The sequence below is a fragment of the Podarcis tiliguerta genome (assembly GCF_965153285.1).
Source record: "Podarcis tiliguerta genome assembly, chromosome: 10".
In the NCBI taxonomy this organism is placed as follows: Eukaryota; Metazoa; Chordata; class Lepidosauria; order Squamata; family Lacertidae; genus Podarcis; species Podarcis tiliguerta.
Genome location: NC_139543.1, coordinates 5,110,622 through 5,130,926, shown reverse-complemented (window position 1 = coordinate 5,130,926; position 20,305 = coordinate 5,110,622).

The window sequence follows — 20,305 nt, the reverse complement described above, 5'->3', positions numbered from 1 at the left end:
TTTCATAGTCCTCAGTAAGTGTGTTTTGAATTGCAGCCTTTGAGGGCATCTGTTCTCTGTCCTCCTGTCTGGGAGTGTCCCCCTCTAAAATCACCACACTAGGCTCCCCTCATCCAACAATAGCCTTCATATGAGCTGCCTGGCCTGAGGGCACTTAAACCCTTCTGCCCAGAAGCAGGTAAGGTAAAGTTACCCCTGCCCGTACGGGCCAGTCTTGACAGACTCTAGGGTTGTGCGCCCATCTCACTCAAAGAGGCCGGGGGCCAGCGCTGTCCAGAGACACTTCCGGGTCACGTGGCCAGCGTGACATCACTGCTCTGGCGAGCCAGAGCCGCACACGGAAACGCCGTTTACCTTCCCACTAGTAAGCGGTCCCTATTTATCTACTTGCACTTAGGAGTGCTTTCAAACTGCTAGGTGGGCAGGAGCTGGGACCGAAAGACGGAGGCTCACCCCGCCGCGGGGATTCGAACCACCGACCTTTCGATCGGCAAGCCCTAGGCACTGAGGCTTTAACCCACAGCGCCACCCGCGTCCCTTCAGAAGCAGGTAGGCTAGACTAAATGTTCCCTACTCAGGCTTCCTCAGCACGTGGAAAGGATTGATGTTCTCACTTCTGCTGGACCTGGGAACATGCCTTTTCTATCTTAATGTCTAACCAGCGACATATTTGCTCATTTGTTAGTCTTTCTGGGTTTTTTTTTTTAATGATACGCGGTCAGAAACTCTGGTTAATGCTTGACATGCTGTGCTTAATGACATCACTGCCCCCCCCCCCCCCCAGGTCTCAGGTTTGAGCCCTGAGATCTCAAGGTCTGGGATGCTCCTACACACTGATTATGAAGGAACAAGAAGCACCAGGTTTTTACCTTCCTAGGCCTTGCTCAAAAAGGAAATTGCACATTCTTCTACCTGGGAGATGTGCAAGTTTCTGTTGTGTCAGGAGGATGTGCATCTCCTGGGTGGAAAAGATGAGAAAACTGTTTTTTTTTTACTTAGCACCACCAAGTTTGATGGGACTGAGGGCTATTAAGGCTTCCAGTCTTTTTGCCAAACCCCCCCCCCCATAGTTATATGTTTCCCCCGCTTCCCACCCTGCCATCTGCATCCGTAGTGGGGTTGCCTCAGTCAGGGAAATGGACTGGGTCAGGCTGCTTTCAAAACTTATTCCCGCTCCCACTGTTCCTCCAAACTGAACATGGACTCCAGGCTTTAAATAGTGTAAGTAAGGAACATATTGGCTCCACTTACATTCCAAAATCTGGTCCCTAGTTTGGAGGGGAAATCTCTTTTTTAAAAAAAACTGTTCTCCCCTGCCATTCAGAAAAGTGTTCTTCCATTTTAAGGTTAGGAAGCTGCATGGTCATCTTTAAAGCCCTCAGTCTATGGCTTTACTCTACCCTATCCGTTTGCCAGGGGCAGACTTTGGACTTTGAAATTTCAGTGGCTCCCTGTGCAAGGCGAAAATTTGGCACTGCCCCCCCCCCACCTGTCATCTTCCGTTCTGCTCAGTTCACCATGTCATAGTTGTGACGCTCTGCTGCACTCCCTAGGCTCAGCACCCATTGCATCAGAACCTGTTGCGCTGCCCTAAATCCACCTCTGCCTTTGTCCACAGTCATGCTCCACCAGGTCTCGGCTCATCATTCTCAGACACCAAGAGGGATGCTACTGCCTTCAACAGCATCAACCTTTCTGCCCTTATCCCTGGACCTGCCTCAGAAAAGTTATATGGTGTGCTCCCCCCCTTCCCCCAAACTCTTCCTTCCAAAGCACATCTATTGCTAATTCATTAATTTAGTTAATTAATTAAACAGCTAATTGAACAATTCGCTTTACCACAGCACAAACAGCTCCGTGAGATCCCACCTCTAGCTTAACTCATAGAGAAAGTTATCACTGGGGGCCAATACGGTATGTTTGCTGCTTTATGTATCACTTTAATAATTACTAGAAGATGCCTTTTATTTCCCAGTGCTTAAGCTTCCATATTACCTTAAACAAGCTTGGTTCATCAGGATTATTTGCGGTTCTCAGTACTTGTTTGAATCTGATTGCTGCTGATCTGACTATTATGCTGAATATCCTGTCTCTTAAATGGTGCCTACTCCCACTTTAAAGTGTTTCCATTAAAAAACCTATCAGCAACAACCTGAGCCTGCATAGAATATTAATTTGTAACAGGTATGATCGTTTAGATAATTACAGGCCTTTGATTCTGTTGTCAAAGGCGTGATGGATGTGCAACTATGGAGCTGTGGTGGTTCATTGGGAAATAATAATTTCATGTAATGGAGGAATGCCTGCGTGCGCACCAGGGGCCACAATGCAACACAGAGGCAGGAGTGCTTAAGTAGGCCAGCACAATATTCTCTAGTACACAATTTATTGAACAGCAGAGGAGGCTACAGGGAGGGGGGGGGAGTAGTAGTCCTGTTTGAATTTCATGAAACTCTCCGATAATGTCATGTGAATTCTTCAACATTAGCTTCTGCATTTCTGATTGTTGCCATTTCAGGAGAGCACCCTAGTTTTGAAAGATTCATCTGGAAAATAAAATAGTCATAATCAGAGGAGTCTCATCAAAGTGAATAGACATGACTAACTTGGGCACATTAATTTCAAAGGGCAGAAATGAGTTAAATACCACTCATAGAGTTGTATTCAATGTAGTGCTGAGTTGCTTGTTCTGTTAGTGCAATTTGAGCCCCATGTTGGGCACAGGATTCCTGCATTACAGGGGATTGCTGGACTAGATGACCCTCATGGTCCTTTCCAACTGTACCATTTTATGGTTCTGTGGTTTCCCCCCAAACCTCCAGAGCTGATGTGGGGAGGGCATGGGGCATGTGCAAGGGGAGGAGTCAGGGTTAGATGTAAATCCTTGCACAAATGAAACAATGCATTAGGTTACCACCCAAGTGCTTGAAACTCTTTACAGGCTGGTCCTGGGCATGCCTACTCGAAAGTAAGGTCCACTGAGTTCAGTGGGGCTTACTTCTAAGAAAGCGCCCAGAGCCTTAAGTTGCAATCCTGACCCCAGTTACTTGCATGGAAGCCTCATTGAATTCAACGGGACTTACACCTGGGTAGACATGGTCAGGATTACATTGCTAGGCGGCAATTCGGTGCTAACTTACCTTGATTGCAAAGTTGCCTCCAGACTGTCAGTATGTTGTAGGTGAGATTCAGTGGCATGCGGGCAAATTAAGTTTGCACAGATGAAAGTGGACTTGGCACTCTTGCACAACAAGGTAAAGGTAAAGGTACCCCTGCCCGTACGGGCCAGTCTTGCCAGACTCTAGGGTTGTGTGCTCATCTCACTCTATAGACCGGGAGCCAGCGCTGTCCGCAGACACTTCCGGGTCACGTGGCCAGCGTGACAAGCTGCATCTGGCAAGCCAGCGCAGCACACGGAAACGCCATTTACCTTCCCGCTAGTAAGCGGTCCCTATTTATCTACTTGCACCCTGGGGTGCTTTCGAACTGCTAGGTTGGCAGGCACTGGGACTGAGCAACGGGAGCGCACCCCGCCGCGGGGATTCGAACCACCGACCATGCAATCGGCAAGTCCTAGGCGCTGAGGTTTAACCCACAGCGCCACCCGCGTCCCAACAAACCCACTCCTTTAAAAAAATGACTTCTTTTCAATAAGGAAATTAATGGGGAAATGCGCTGGAAAGTGTGGGGTAACAACTGCTTGACACAATGTCATCTAACCTCCCCACAAACAAATGCATGTTCAATAGACAGCCTGTGTCAGATAATCTCCCTGCCAACTTTGTGCAAACAAATCAGGATGAATGTTCATTAAACAGGTTGTTTGGAAGTGACCTGTGTTCCACTGGACACACTGGGGCAACCCCCCCCCCTTTTTAGTACACATACATAGGATTTTTCCTGGGTCTTGCTGCTCTTGTCAAGATGGTCACACAAACACCTAGAATTGGTTCCAGTGTTCTTGAGTGTCAAGATCACTGGTGATTCTGTTAACAGTGGAAGACAACTTTGGAAGGGCTAAGCCAGGGGCCAGCAAACTTTTTCAGCAGAGGACTGGTCCACTGTCCCTCAGACCTTGTGGGGGGCCGGACTAGATTTTTTGGGGGAGAATGAACGAATTCCTATGCCCCACAAATAACCCAGAGATGCATTTTTTTAAAAGCACACATTCTACTCATGTAAAAACACGCTGATTCCCGGACCGTCCACGGGCCGGATTTAGAAGGTGATTGGGCTGGATCTGGCCCCCGGGCCTTAGTTTGCCTACCCATGGGCTAAGCCTCCACATCTGCTTCCTTTTTCAAACAGGAACATTGTTCTAAAGCTAGAACAATCCTATGTATGTGTATATGGCATCTCTCTTACTGACAGCACCAGTGCATCTAGACTAAGGCCTGAAACTGGTTTAATCTGTTATTCCTTCTTCTGAGGGGTACTAAGGTTCCGTGTGGGAGGATTCTGATCTTGGGAGGTTTGTGTTGGGGAAGGCATAACCCTTTCCCTTCCAGTGATGTTTCTCCTTTCACTTTTCCCCAAGCTTCTTTTCCCTCGTGGAAGAAAATATGGGAAAGAGCAAGCAATGGAGAAGAAATGGTTTTCCACAGAAAAATAGAGAGAAAAGAATAAAAAAAGTTTATGTCTTCCAAGGCTGGTTGCAGGCTCTGCATCTGAACTGAAAGAACAAAGCTAATAAAAACCTTGAGGGAAACTTTGTGTAGTGTGGCCTGAAAACACTTAGGTAACCTTGTGTACGACTGTGTCTTAAGTAAACAAAGCAGAACACAGTTTATGTTGATGTCTTCTGCTCAAATGTTGCCCTCTGCTTAGAGCACAGTTGCATATGGTTACATTTCAAAAGATTATTTCCCATTTGTTTTGCTTCTCTTTTTTAAAGGTAATACCCCCATTTCTAAGGATTTTTTAAAATAAAAAACTCTTGATTTTTGCTGAGTGCTTGATGCTACGCTACAAACAAAGCAGCCAGAACAGCAACCCTTATTTGAGCCAAATTGTCATGGGTTGTGTGAAAGGGCTTTTAAATCCTTGCTTGCATACTGATGCTTTTGTAGACTCCTGTGACCCGTTTTCTAAGCACTATGTAGTACACAGACTTGTTCACATCTGTTCTGATTTGAACTCTAAGCCATTTGATATAGAACAGAGCTAGCTTTAGTATCATCTTGTCAAACTGTTTGGATGGGTTCCATGTTATTTAAACCGAGGATGGGAACAGGTGGGGCAAGGAGCGATCTGCGTTCACCTGTGGTCTGGATGCTTGCCAGCTTACAAAATCATGCCAGGTGACACTAACCTTTATGTTGAAGGTAGTTGTAAACACTTTCTTTTTTCTTTTTCTTTTTTTAAATAATATTTATTAGAAGTTTAGAAATTACAGAAAAAAGAATAAAGAAAAAGGAAGATCAATAAAAAGTTTAACAAAACATACATTACAATTACAATTGCAATACATAAAGAAAATCAAAGAAAAAGGAATATAAAAACATAAAAAGACAATACAACAATGCAGAAAAAAAAGAAAACAAAACACTAAACACACACATCCAATATTCCTTATCTTTACCTTTCATTAACTTGTTTCATCGACCTCCTCGCACCTCCCTTTTTTGTATTCTATTTCAGTTAACTATTTCAGCAAATTCTTTCCATCTTTCTCAATTTTTGTTCTATAATTTATCTTAACTGTCTAACCTTAAATTTTTCATTTTGTCCCATTATCAATCAGCTTTTACTTAATTCTTTATTACATTTCTGCTAAAACCATATGGCTTCATTCCAACATCCTTCTAACATTCATTAATTTTACAATGTTTTTGTAGATAAGCTTTAAATTTTTTCCAATCTTCTTCCACCGACTCTTCTCCCTGGTCTCGGATTCTGCCAGTCATTTCTGCCAGTAAACGCTTTCTTAGTAAGGAAAGGAGCAGGCAGCAGCAAAAAATGTTGCACTGGAGGCCCTTTTTAAAAAGTGTGTGAGCAGATGAAGCTGTCTTATACTGAGTCAAACAAGTGGTCCATCTAGCCCAATACTGTTTTCACTGGCTGGCAGAAGATCTCCAAGTATCCCAAATGATGGGAGTAGAATTGAAACTGGAATACAAACTCCTCTAGTTCAGAAATCCATTATGAACCCGGCCTAATTTCAGAGGAGTTGGGGACTGCCTATTAATGGGTTTTGAATTTGCTTCCCTGCCAGTCTCACATCCATCCATCCATCCAATGTGTCCTTGTCTTACTGTTTAAATTAAAGTTATCCTTGTATAATAGTGGGGAAATTGATGAAAGGGTAGTTCACTGAAAAGAAGGAGAAGCCTCGTTGTGTTTTCCTTGGCTTGGATGCTCCTGTCACTTCTCACTAGGAGCTGTACTTCTCTGTGGCTCTTAACTCAACCAATTGAAAAATCCCATGCACCACCATAGGGAATGATGCTCCTGAACATGCAACTAAGCATGTTCAGGGATATCCGGGTCAATAAATGAAAATGGTGGTGAGGTGAGGTCAGACTCCCCCATGTTTGGTGCCCAACCTTCTGAAAGGAATCTTGAAAAGGTCCGAGCTTTCCCCAAGAATCCTCATAGAAATCTCAGGAGAACTGAACACACTAGAAAAAGATCCCAATTGTACTCAAAAACTCAAGGTTCAAGTAAAAACAACAACAAAAGATATGCCTTTGCTAGAAGCCTAAATGGCAGAACAACTTTTACTTGGTATGATTCTTCCAATATGACGATCACAATCTTCTCATGTGATTTCATGAGCTTTGAGGGGTTTTTTAACATTCAAGCCGTGTTTGAATTTTATGAAATATTTTTTTTTAAAAAAATGTGATTTCAGCATTTTTACAGTAGCATGGCTTAGAATCCGGGAGAATTTGCCAACATCATATTCCCATAATGGAAGAATCAATGCACGGTCCATTTATAGAACTGGAAATGTAAAAAATGAATCTTAAAGATTTGGAAAAGATCAGTACACACACCCATGGCCAATGTCTGTATTTTCTTTTTATCTCCATGGTGATACTAACTTTTCACATATATGTTGGATTTCCTAGGCTATCTGTGCAAATCAAGAGACTCACAGACAGCTAAACGAATTGGCATTAAAACAGTAACAACAAAAACTGCTGTCTCCTCTGCAGAGACAAAAACAAGGTATTCAAACAAGGTATTTTCCTAAATATGAGTTTGATCCTAATTAAGACTTCATGCATTCCAATACCAATAAACATAAAATGAAACCAATATTGGACAATGTTGCTTTGTGTTTATTTTATATACTAGTACTGGAGTAAATAAATTGTTTTTAACAATGTATATTTTAAAATAAATTTATGTTTATTACATTTCCTCTTTTTTAAAAAAACAACTTTTATTTATGCAGTTTTAACAACTTTTATACACACATCATACAGTATCAATCTCATCTCTTTTCCAATCCATCTCTCTGTGGCATTCTAGGGAACTCTTGATCTGCTGCATATCCTGATATTTCACCATTATCATGTCAAGTCTTCCTTTTTGATCTTATCTGCTGTTCATATGTTAACTCCTACTTGTAGATTAAATTGTATATTGCACCCTCTAAAAGAATTTCCAAAACACCTCCACTCTTCTCTTCTCTTTAACTCATCCTTATTTCTTAGTTTCACGGCCATGGTTACTAGGTCTATGTATTCTATCAACTTGTTCTGCCAAATTTTCGTGGGTACCTCTTCCTTCATTTTTAAATATACGCTGGTACCTTGGTTCTTGAACTTAATCTGTTCCGGGAGTCCGTTCGACTTCCGAAACCATTTGAAAACCAAGGTGGGAATTCCAATTGGCTGCAGGAGCTTCCTGCACTCAAATGGAAGCCGCGTCGGACATTTGGCTTCCAAAAAACGTTCACAAACCAGAACACTTACTTCCAGTTTGCGGAGTTTGGGAGCCGATTTGTTCAACAGCTAAGTTGTTTGAGAACCAAGGTATCACTGTACTATTCTAGCTGCAGTGGTCGCATACCAAAAGATATTGAGTGCCTTTTTTGGAATGTCATTACCTATTATCCCTAATAAAAAGGCGTCTGGTTTTTTGAGAAATGTATCTTTTTTAATTCTGTATGAATCATTTCCCCAAACTCTCTTGCGTACTTACACGACCACCACATATGAATCAAGAGTTCCCTCTACATCATGGCACTTCCAGCATAAATGAGCCCCCTTTTTGTACATTTTCACTCATTTGCTGGGTGTCAAGTACTACCGGTATATCATCTTTTGTAAGTTTTCCTTAATAAGATAACAGGCAGAGAAATTCATGCCCCCCCCCCCCAGTTTTCCCCATGCAGACAATTCTGTGTTGTAACCAATATCTATAGCCCATTTTGTCACAGTCGCCTTTACCACCTCGTCTTTGGTGTCTCTCTCCAGTAACAGTTTATAAATTTTTGAGATTAATTTATCATCCTTTCCTACTGCAATTTTTTCAAATTCTGAACTCATTTCCACAGATCCCTTTCCCTTATCTCTTTTAAATAACTTGTTCACCTGAAAATACTGAAACCAATCTATAATATCCAAAATCTCTTCTCTTTTTTCAGGTGAACTCCTTCTTTAAATTCTATAAGGTCTTTAAAAGTGGTCCACTTCTTGACCATGTTCAACCTTTTTACTGAGACTGCCTCCGTTGGTGATACATTTTGGGGCTTTGCTCTCTAAAAGATCTTTGTGTCTCTGCCAAACCATGTATATACTTCTTCTAATGACATGGTTTTGGAAACCTTTGTGCACCCTGGATTTGTCACCCTGGATTTGATTTGCAGATATGCATGCCGTCCAAAGCGGAGGTCAAAACCTTCTCGGTTTAAAATGTTGGTATCCCTTAGCTTCATCCATTCTTTCATCCAGCAGAGGCACACTGCCTCATAATAAAGTCTGAGGTCTGGAAGGGCAAAACACCCCCTCTCTCTTACGTCTGTCAGATTTTTATAATTAATTTGGGGTTTTTTCCTCTGCCAGATGAAGTTTGTCATGTCTTTCTTTCATTATTTGAAACAGTTTGGGCTATTTATCACTGGCAGTGTTTGAAATAAGAACATTTTAGGCAACACATTCATTCCACTCAATTTTCCCAAATCTTTTTTGATTTCATTCCAGATTTTAACATAGTTATCCTGGAAAAGGTTTAAGTTCTTAGCTGATACTTATATCCCCCAATTTTTATTTTTTAAAATAATTTCTGTTTCAATTCCCATAATATTCTCAAGTCTTCCTTTTGCCTGTGAGTCTAGATTTCTGACTACCATTTTTAGGTTTATTACATTATTGAGAGAGTTCAAACGACTTTTTAAAAAGCTGAGGTTTAAAGTATTACTTCATTTATTTGAAAATGTATATTCTAGACAAACTAGTTCATAAATAGAACTGTCATAGTGACCTGCAATGAGAAAAACAGATAATGTAATATCAGTAAAATCTATTACATTAGAGTTAAAAAAAACAAACCAGAGGACAACATAAATGACATAGAACAGCCAGCTAATGGTGCACATGCTGTCCTACAAAGCTAAATATATAGATAGAGGCTTGGACTATACAGTGTTATGAATGCTAGCCTGCTTGGCCAGCCATCTTTTTTGTTACACAGATTTTGCTAACACAAGGCTGCATGATTCTTTTGTAAGGAAGCCAAATTCTTTTCCTTTTAAGTTAGTTGGAACCTCTTTCTTTCTTCATTTTACTACCAACAGATGTTTGCTGTAACTTCTAAAACTCTGTGAGTAAAAGCTTCACTTATTTGCAAAGCTAAGTATCTGTGATTTATTCTAACCTAAGCCTTTTTGTGGAGAACATTTAAAGGTGGATGAGGGTAGATGTAAATCTAACCAAGTTTTAATGTGCTTGGAGCAATCGTGATAGTGCTAACTTTGCTATGAGAGAGTAAGGATTTCTTTTCCAAACCTCTTTTAGCAATACACATCTCCTCATTAGCCTTGTTATGTGCTCTCCCTGAGTGTTTCTGCCTGGTTGGAATGTGCTCTTCAACTCTGATAAGGCATATCGCTTGCCTGGATGGAAAATAGAGAATGTAACAATAAGAAAACAGGCATCATGTTGATGCTTAAAAGTAAAAAAAAAACCAATGCTTTGAATTGAGTGTGAATTAGCAGGAAGTTAACCACAACTTGGGATACACCCAAAAGGGATGCATTAGTTGGATTTTTTTAAAAAAAGTTTTATTCCCTCTGAAAATTAAACCCCTCTCTCCTTACGTCTTCTTACAAATGACTTTTGAAAGCCCCTTTTAGCTTCTAGGTGGTCTCAGATTTGGCATGGGTGGGGTGTGTTCTTGGTCTAAAAGCTCCCTTAGGCACACAGAACTAATTGTATGATTCTGTGGATTTTGGTCAAAGACCTTTTGCATATAGACTGTAAATGTAACAGTTTTAAATCACCTGAAGCATCATTTAAAGTTCTGCTTTTCCCACACCCCACTTATCATTTTCACATGTAAATGATTCTGTGCTGAATAAACTGCCAGAGGTTTGTAGAGTAACTAATATCTATCAGGTAGATAAAATTATGCAAAATGTAAAAGAACATTTTAATGTTCTGCATGAAAAAGCTCTTGGCTTTTCATGCCTTATAAATTTGGAATTGAACATTGTCACAAAATGATGCTCCCACTAAAAAAAAAAAAATCCACTCATTATGGAACCTCAGAAACAATAGGTTTTATACCATTTTTCAAATGATGAATGATTACTCTGCACTTAATAAGCAGATTTAAGTTTCTGCCCACTCGCCTTATTTTATTTGTACCAAAAGGAGTAGAGATTTCCCCTGTGCCCCCCCTCAGGAGTTAACCAGGTAGCCTTAAAGGTCTTGTTTGAAGGAGGTGCTGGAAGTGGGGGACAAGGAAAACAACTGGTGTTCAGTTCCAGACTCTCTCCATTCTTTCAACTATGCACCCCCCCTCCTTTCACATGGAATTGTAGTCACAGAAAATGACTAGTATAGTTTTATTACAAATTATTCCACATCAGTAAGTATAGCAAAGGCTGTGTACACATTACATTTTATTCTAGAATCAATGGAGACTTGTTTCTTTCTGCTGGAATCCTAGAAGCCAAGAACCAAGTTTTGGGCAAGAACTCTTGGTGAGAGAACCCCAGCAGAGATCTAATGTTGCAAAGAAAAGCACGGAAATATAGTCTGTAAAAACTTTAAAATGTGTTCATCCAGTGAGTCCCAAAAATGTCCCCTTTCAAAAACTCTTTCCAATTTATTCCACTGTGGGAAATGGCAAGCGAACCTAACTATGTATGAGTGCTAATTAGTGCAGAAATGGGTTAAGATCAGAGAATTCTGTTCCTAGACTCAGCTAGGTCATGCCTCCTCACCTCTGAGGGAGGAAGTGGTGCTGCTTCTCTTCCTTTCTCTCCTTCTCTTCTCACCATGTAGGTGACATGTCTGAACTTGCTTCAGACTGCAGTTTTGAAACAATATGTTGTATTTTGCACCCAATAGTAATCTACCTGTGTAGATTCCTACACAGGAATAACACATGAACCAGACTTTTGGATTTAGTAAGTAAAGCATTTTAAACATACTTAGCAATGTGTGGCCTGTCCTTTGCCAGAGGAGAAGAGAAGCGGAAGCAAGAGCTTTAAGGCAGACTAAATGGGATATGCAAAAGGGTTTAACAACCTATATTCCATGCTATGCTGCTAGTTAACTCTGAGAGTGTTTCTAACACTGCTGGGGGCTCTCTCCTGCTGGAGGGTGTGCAAAGCCCCATGTTTTGACACTAGGCGCCCAGCTGATTCTGACATGTGGGTCAGATCTATTTTTCCACCTCCACACCCACTTCCCTAGCATAAAGATGCTACACAGAGATGCCACATGGACCGGAACAGCCTAGGAAAAGGTTGCACCAGCCTGCGCAGTGTCTGGAGATGCCGCGCTGCCCTGCATTGCCTCCACTTCCTCCTCCTCCTCTGGTGCCACAAATTGAAGGAGCAAGAAGATTGGCGACACATAGGGGTTTCCTTCTGTTTTTTGGTTCCACTCTCTGGTGTGAGCCAACTGACTTGTGCCACAGTGTGGGACCAAAAAACGCCCATCTTAGGGTCTTGTGCTCTGAGCACGCAAGCCACAATGCGATATCTGGGGTTGGGATCAGAATCTGGGGCAGTTTCTGTCAATCTGCGATGTCCCTCTTAAATCGGGACGCTTGGCGTGTATGCAACATTAGTTTCATATCATTACACAGAAAGACACACTGGCTGCATTCAGATGTAACACTGACCATTAGCTATTGTTAGGCAAGTTAATCTGTGCATGAGCTCATGTGAGGCCATGCAGTCCAAGCCCACGTGCTTCATGTCTCCCTTTCTTTCAGCAGAGAAACACACCGTGGAGTTGCTGGCTTAGGGTTGCATCCAAAGCAGCACTTATATACCGGTAGTTTGTTTCTCCCAAACAGCCCATGATTGGGAAGCCAAGTATGGTTTGTTTCTCCCAGATATGAATGCTGGTTTGTACTAAGGCAGTTACTTCATCGTTTGTTTCCCCACTCGGAGGAAGAAAGGAGCAGAGTGGGAGTCCTTGGGCTGTGTGACCTCCTGCCATGCAGCTTGTATCTAAACTATTTTTCCTAGCCATAGTTAACAGCCAATATTACGTCCATTGCTTTACATTCGGCATTTATTGATTGATTTTTATTCAACTGGATTTATGTGCTGCTTAATCAGCAAAGAAACACCAGGCAAATAAAATGTTAAAAACAAGCTGACATAAAATTTGTCAAAATGCAATAAAACCAGTAGTTTTAAAAATAAATAAATATAATAAGATCGCACATTAAATTTATTTGTCTTGTTTTGCCAAAAGGCAAAAAGTTATTAGCAGGTGCCAGAAACAATATTGGTGTCTGATATGAATGGGCAGGGGATTCCAGACTTGGTGCTGCCACAGCAAAGGCTCCATTCCTTGCAAGGGCCAGAAATTTGCAGATGTGCCAGTTTTGCAGATGGAAGCACATGAGTGGGCACACATGGGGCAAGTCAATCAAGCATTCACATGCAACAGCAATTGTTTAACAGGACGGCATTTCCACCAAGTTGTGCATCTTGTTATTACAAATTGAGCCATCAGATCAAGATATAATAACCTTTACTTCTCCAGTGCTGCTACCTTAATCCACCTGCTCTGCCTTGAGAAATGCTCTGCCCATTATCAGTCGCTGTCTGGAGCTTGCTTCCGGGACATTATGCATCTTGACGCTGCTGTATGAACCACACTGATTTTACAGCTTTGTGCCACCTACTCACATCACTCTCTTGCGTGTTCATCCAACCAGCAAGCATTCACAACTTAATATCACTCATACTTAGCTTGGCACTGGATTGCAAGCTATCGCTTTTAATAGTCTTCTGTTGTGTGACGCTACTGAAGACGGAACTCCACGTGGCTTTGGCAAGTGTATGCTTGCGCTTGTAGAGAAAATGAGCAGGTGGGAGAGAGAAGGGATCAGGGCCCCTTGTCCCTCAGCCAGACTTAGTCTGCATGCATGCCATGAATTTAAAGCATATGGCAACCCCCAAAGGATACTGGGAAGTGTAGTTTGTTAAGGGCGCTGGGAATTCTAGCTGCGAGGGGCTAACTACAGTGCCCAGCATTCTTTGGGAGGCATCATGTGCTTTAGTTTAAATGCTTGCTGTGTCAGCGAACTTACTTCCAGATAGGGAGTTCATTGGTGTGTGGGGAGAATAAAAATAGCATTTCTAGGGAAGATGTGGTCAGTGGGTCTACTTGTTCTCTCCTAGCCCTGCACCTGCCTTTTGAGGGAACACAGGGTCCGTGGCCTCAGGTTTCCTGCCCTGAGAGTATGTGGCCAAGCTTTCATGCATCACATGCTTCCCACACCCATCACCCTTGTCTTCTGCATTGGGGGTAAGCAGAAGGTAGATCAGGATATACTGGCAGATCTGCAGGTGATTTAAAGTAGGTCAGCAAGGATTTTCTGTCCAAGTGTTTAAAAACAAAATAACATTCCCCATTGTGCTGCTGGAACGAAGAAAGCTGGTGGGCAGGCCGTCATCGGGACAGGAATGGGTTTTTGTGTGGAAGGTCTGTGAGCTCAGTTCAGTTTTGTTCCTGAATGCATGAGGGAGTAAAACTAAGCCAATAAACCCCATGTCTGAATACAGCCTAAATATGCAGCATTGTTCTTTATTTTAACCCTCTCCTGGTTGTTGTTTGCTTTCTGCCCCTCAGTTTGCGATGAAGTGAATCTGTTCTCTTCAGTTGAAAAGACTATGAACAACAAAACACGTATTTTGAACCTCTAATTTTCTTGCTCTGATACCACAGCAGTGAATGTGATTTAAACACCCGCTGGCCCAACGTCTTCACCAAATGCTGTTGCAAGCTCAGCTGATTGGTACCATTTATCCCAATGTCAAATTGTGCATTGTGTGATTTTGTATTCACATGCTCAAAAACCATGTGATGTACTCATTTTCGGTGATGAAAAATAAATTAAGCAAGCAACCATTCAAGAGGATTCAATTGCGCCATTGTACAGGCTGGGTTTTGTGCACAGAATGGTATTCTACGAACACAGTCAAGTAGGTTTCTATTTTCAAATGGTACAATTGACTCAGCAAAAGCTTCTCCCCCCCCCGCCCCCCCTCCACTAATGATCTCTGTCAACAAAAAGGGCCCATAGCAACACAAACTGGTTGTCAATGTATCAGAAAGTGATAGAATTGTAGGATGAGGCAATCACTCTTGCCTGTTTCTCACATTAAAAAAAGAGAAAGGGTCCACTGTTATACGTTGCTGGAAATCTGTGTGCTCTGCAGTTTAGGAGCAAATTCATGGGTACCAAGTTAAGCAATAGGTCTGAATCTGGATGGGTAATTGCCTGGGAATCCCATGTATGTTGCCTTGGGTTCCACAACTGAAGACAGGTAGCTTATAAATGTCAGAGAAATCAACACATACAGAAGCCAACATACACCCACATACTCTGCGTGGAGCACAACAATATCTCCTGCTCTAGAGGGGAGGACTCGAACCAATGGCTTCACATTATAAGGAAGGAGATCTTTGTGGGGTGAGGCTGGCAGCCAGCACCTTCCCAATCTACACACATTTATTCAGACATCTCTGTGTGCAGTTTATTTTCAGCAGGCAGTTTATAGCACAACCATATTGATGGCTATTCAGAAGGAATTCCCACAGTTCAAAGGGGCTTATTCCCAGCTAAGTGGGTTTAGAATTGCAGGCTCAGTTTCTTGTGTAATCTTCTGTCTCCTACACAAGTGGCAGAAAACCTCTGGCCTGCAGGTCATATACTTCACATAATGTAATGAAAAACCCCAATTCCAAATCCCCAAGTTGTGCAAAACAGACACCTTCTACCTCTAGATTATTTTAGATATTTCTAAATCTTCCTAGCAGGTCACACAGACCCTGAAAACAGTTAAGAGGAAATTTTCCAAGAAACAGTTAAGACCTATTATTGACACTTCTTTTCTTTTTTAATTCTTCTTCCATTGAACAGTAACATTTACTACAACACAATTGATGTTTGCCTACCCAATGTTCTGCTTAGATCGCTAGTGTATATTTCTGGGAGATTGCAACACTGAAGAATATACTTCAACATATAATTATGTTTGGTTTTTCTTTTTACAAGGAGTAAATATTTACATACAAATGTAGGGAAAGTGTCTTTATTATTGGCTTCTTGCACAATAGCTGGAAACGAAAGAAGGGCTACCCACGGTTAACTCAGAAAAAAGTGTTGAATATTTTATCACCATCCAGGGCTGACTGGCTGTAGAGATATAAACAAGCATACAAAGGAATAGACTGCCTAAGCAAACACACTGGGGCTTTTGTAAATATCCTGTGAATTGCTTAACAAGAGCTGTGGCATCATTTCAAGGAAAAACAATTTAATTTGCTTGCTAACAGAACTGTGGCTCAGCTCCTGCAGTTCTTCCTCATAACATACTATCCAACCTTTTTCTTTTACCCACAAACACGCAGGGGTGATCTGTAGCCTTAAACCATCCAGTGTGTGATTAGAGTCCTGGCTCCTGTCCCATTTCTGATTAGTGTGGCAGCATAAGATACCGTATTTTTCGCTCTATAAGATGCACCAGACCGTAAGACGCACCTAGTTTTTGGAGGAGGAAAACAAGGAAAAAAATATTCTGAATCTTAGAAGCCAGAACAACAAGAGGGATCGCTGCGCAGCGAAAGCAGCGATCCCTCTTGCTGTTCTGGCTTCTGGGATAGCTGCGCAGCCTGCATTCGCTCCATAAGATGCACACACATTTCCCCTTACTTTTTAGGAGGGAAAAAGTGAGTCTTATAGAGCAAAAAATACGGTAGTTTTTTCTCTTTCATATGCTTTGAATGGCTTCCCTAAAGTAACACTGACTTGAGATAAGTGGCTGTCATTTCTCTCTAGGTCAGGAGTAGAGAAATTGTGGCCTAATGGATATTGTTGGACTAGAACTCCTATCAGATCCGGTCAACATGGGCAATGGTCAGAGATGATGGGAGTTGTAGTCCAGCAACATCTGGAGGGACATTAGTCTCCCATCTCTGCTCCAGTTCAAAGGAAGAGTGGGCAAGATCCCTAGCATGCTATGTTTCTGGGAGAAGACTTTGAAGTGTGAGAAAGTATGCACACATTCTTGAGGAGGAGCACTTGGACTCAGCTATCTTTCTTGCTCCTTCATAGGAAGAAGACTTCACCTCCTGGTAGAACCTACACCCGTATTCCTCAAGGTGACACTCTTCCAATCCAAATTAATTAATTCAGTTAATACGTATGATTCACTTGTTCTCTGTTTACCCACCAAGCCAAGTTTAATGCCTCCTTTAATCCATTAGCATATATTTGAAAGAGTGAAATAATCTGCCCTGGAACCAAACTGTTGAGAACGGTGAAAGTGTCTGATGGGCAAATTAATCATGGGCTTTCAGTGTATGAGCAGACAGCCAGGAGCAGCAAAACAAGCAGGAATAACTCATGCTTTTACATTCTTCTGGTAAAACATAAAATATAACTCATGGATCTCCCCTGTGATATTCAGGAGGCCCAGATGTCTTCTGGAGATGGAACAAATGTTCCTCATCTTTCTTGAACTGCTGGGGGGGTGGGTTGTCTACCTGGAGGAACACTCTGAGGAATGATGGTTTGTTCTCAGGGAAACCAAATCCTTTCTTTAAAAACCCAACAGTTTAAACTCCTCCTCCTCCTCCTCCTCCTCCTCCTCCTTCTTCCTCTTCCTTTTCTGAATTTTCTTTTTTTTGTCAATTATTTCTATTTATTTCCTATATTTTAAACAAATTGTCACCAAATTAATACAAATTTAAAAGCTGACTTCCCGCCCCACCCCCAGATGTCCCCTCTATTTTCCTCCCTCCTTTTCTGCTCCCAATAAAATAACTTCCCTATCATTTCAAAATACACCCACCCCTTCTCCATACACATCACCTGTTCAATTACCAATTTCTGCTATGGCTGTTATACATAGTTATAACCTGTCCTCAAAATAGTTGAGTAGAGTAAATCCTCTTTTATCTATCTATAATAGTCATTCCTCAATTTTCAAACATTTCCTTCTGATACCTCTTGAGCAACACTTTGCCTGAGAGAGACAGATCTCGCTTCCTCCCAGACATCATACACACATTCCTCCCTAACATGGCCTTGAACATTGCTGTCTGACATCTGGCTCCAGCCTTACTGGTGCTGCGTGCAGAGGGTGAAAATGAAACCCCTAGAATTTTTTTTCTATAAATATATAATACACACACATTCCCCCTCTCACACACTGCCAATCTCCCGGTGTCACCCACCCCTCACTTTTTGCCAAATTTAATCCTCAATTTTACATACAAATAGCTCATTAATAAATCATTAATAAATAAACATAATCCATATCTCTTCTTCTCTGTCTGAAAGTCTCAGGAGCCATCAAGATGGTATACCCTGTGGCCCATCCTGTCGCTTTCACTGTTCTCATTTCCAGCTTCAAGGGGTGTGTGTGATGTAATCTCAACAAAATCCATGTTTACTCTCCATCCTTCCCCCCAAACTAATAAATCTTCCTGCAGTTCTTTCTACCGATCCTCTGTTTACATCCAGCTCCACAGTTTATTGTCTTCCGAGTGCTTAACAGACAGTCAATCCAGTTGCTACCAATATTTTCTTCTTTATTATTTTAATTTCACAATGCAAAGTTCCAACGGGTGGTCAAAATCCCTCAAAGGTCCTTCAAGGTTGTTACTCTCAGGCAAAGTCCTTAGTTATAAAATGATTCCATCACAAAGAGGTATCTTTAAAGTCCACTCTTCCTGAAAACTTTACATTCCATTGCTTTAGGGGAGGATAGATAACACAGATTCTGGAAAAAAAAACTCCATGACTTTAAATATTGCCTCCCCTCCTTCCACTGTTCAAACAAAGCAGAAATTAGTGTCTTTCACTCTTTCCAAACCTTTCCAAACAGATTATTTTCTCCTGCAGCATAAATCAGGATCTTTTCAGGGGGGTGCCTCTTTGCTTGCCAAATATGTCCAAATTAAAAGGTATTCCACAGCTCACCACGGTAGCTTGTTGGGGCTTTCCTTGGATGAAGCCATTGAGCCCAGGGCCCTCGCCTTTTCGTCTGGGAGCTGGGGATTTTCACCCCTGCTCACAGGCCAAAAAAAAGAAAAAAGAAGACATTAATGGACCACCTTGGGTCGGCAGAGGCAGCGGAGGGATGATGAGCCGCATGTGAAAGGGCTCCGGAGAGGGGCTGCTTAAAATGGTGGCCATTCAAGCGCTGCTGCTGCTGCTGGCACCAACAAAGTCCAGCCCCCTTCCTCCTCTAGGCAGGGCGGGGAGAAGCCAGGAGGAGGGAGGGAGGGAGGAGGTGCCACCGCCGCCGTGTGAGCGAGAGGGAAAGAACATGCACACTGGCGAACCACACGGGAGAGACTTTGGAGAAAAAAACACCAGTTAATGGATTATATTGGCACTTAGGTTTAAACAGTTGAGGGCCATAAGCAGAGGATCCATTAGAGCTACTGAAATTAAAGTCTAGTGCTAGAAGTCTGTAATGGGAGAAGGCAAGAAGACTCCTCTTTCCCTGAAAGGTTAAACACATTAAATTTTGGATAATTAAATTTGTCACAATCTGTTAGAAGAAGAACAGCACACTACCCAAAGTCTTCTGTTTTTCAAAAGGGGCTCAGCGTTTATCCAGCTCTCCATCCACTGACAGCAGAATTCAGCCACTGGCATGACTTCAAGCTGAGAGAGGCCATTGGTGAGCCCTTTTCCTAAACCCTGCTTTGAAAGTGCACATTTTTTTGCCCATTCTCACCATCTGACTCTAATCTTTGCAGAATCTCTAGAATATTAATTAAGAAACGGAACCGTCGGAGGATAACCAATTTTTGATTCAAGGCACGTGCAGTCAGCATCGGGATATGAAAGGCAGCTGTTCTATTGTGTATTTTAATGCATTGCATGGAAAGTTACTTTTTTATTTTTTCTGAAGGAAGCGGTTTCATTACCTTCAAAGCTTAGGAAAGTCACCTTGGTGCTTTGACAATGATAGTCAAACTGCAGAAAAGGACCAGCCCCAGACCACATTCTCCTCTGATCCCAAACCATGTTTTAGCATGATGTGCAGGAGCTGAAAGTAGCCCAAGCAAAGCCTCAGGCTTGAGTTCTCTCTTTCTCTCCTCACCTCCTCTCATGCAACCGGGAGGAGGACTTTACCAGCACTGAGATGGCAATCCTCACTCCATTGACCTGGCAATAAGCACCACTGAATTCAATAGGACTTAGAATCATAGAATAGAATCATAGAGTTGGAAGAGACCACAAGGGCCATCGAGTCCAACCCCCTGCCAAGCAGGAAACACCATCAGAGCACTCCTGACATATGGTTGTCAAGCCTCTGCTTAAAGACCTCCAAAGAAGGAGACTCCACCACACTCCTTGGCAGCAAATTCCACTGTAGAACAGCTCTTACTGTCAGGAAGTTCTTCCTAATGTTTAGGTGGAATCTTCTTTCTTGTAGTTTGGATCCATTGCTCTGTGTCCGCTTCTCTGGAGCAGCAGAAAACAACCTTTCTCCCTCCTCTATGTGACATCCTTTTATATATTTGAACATGGCTATCATCACCCCTTAACCTCCTCTTCTCCAGGCTAAACATGCCCAGCTCCCTTAGCCGTTCCTCATAAGGCATCGTTTCCAGGCCTTTGACCATTTTGG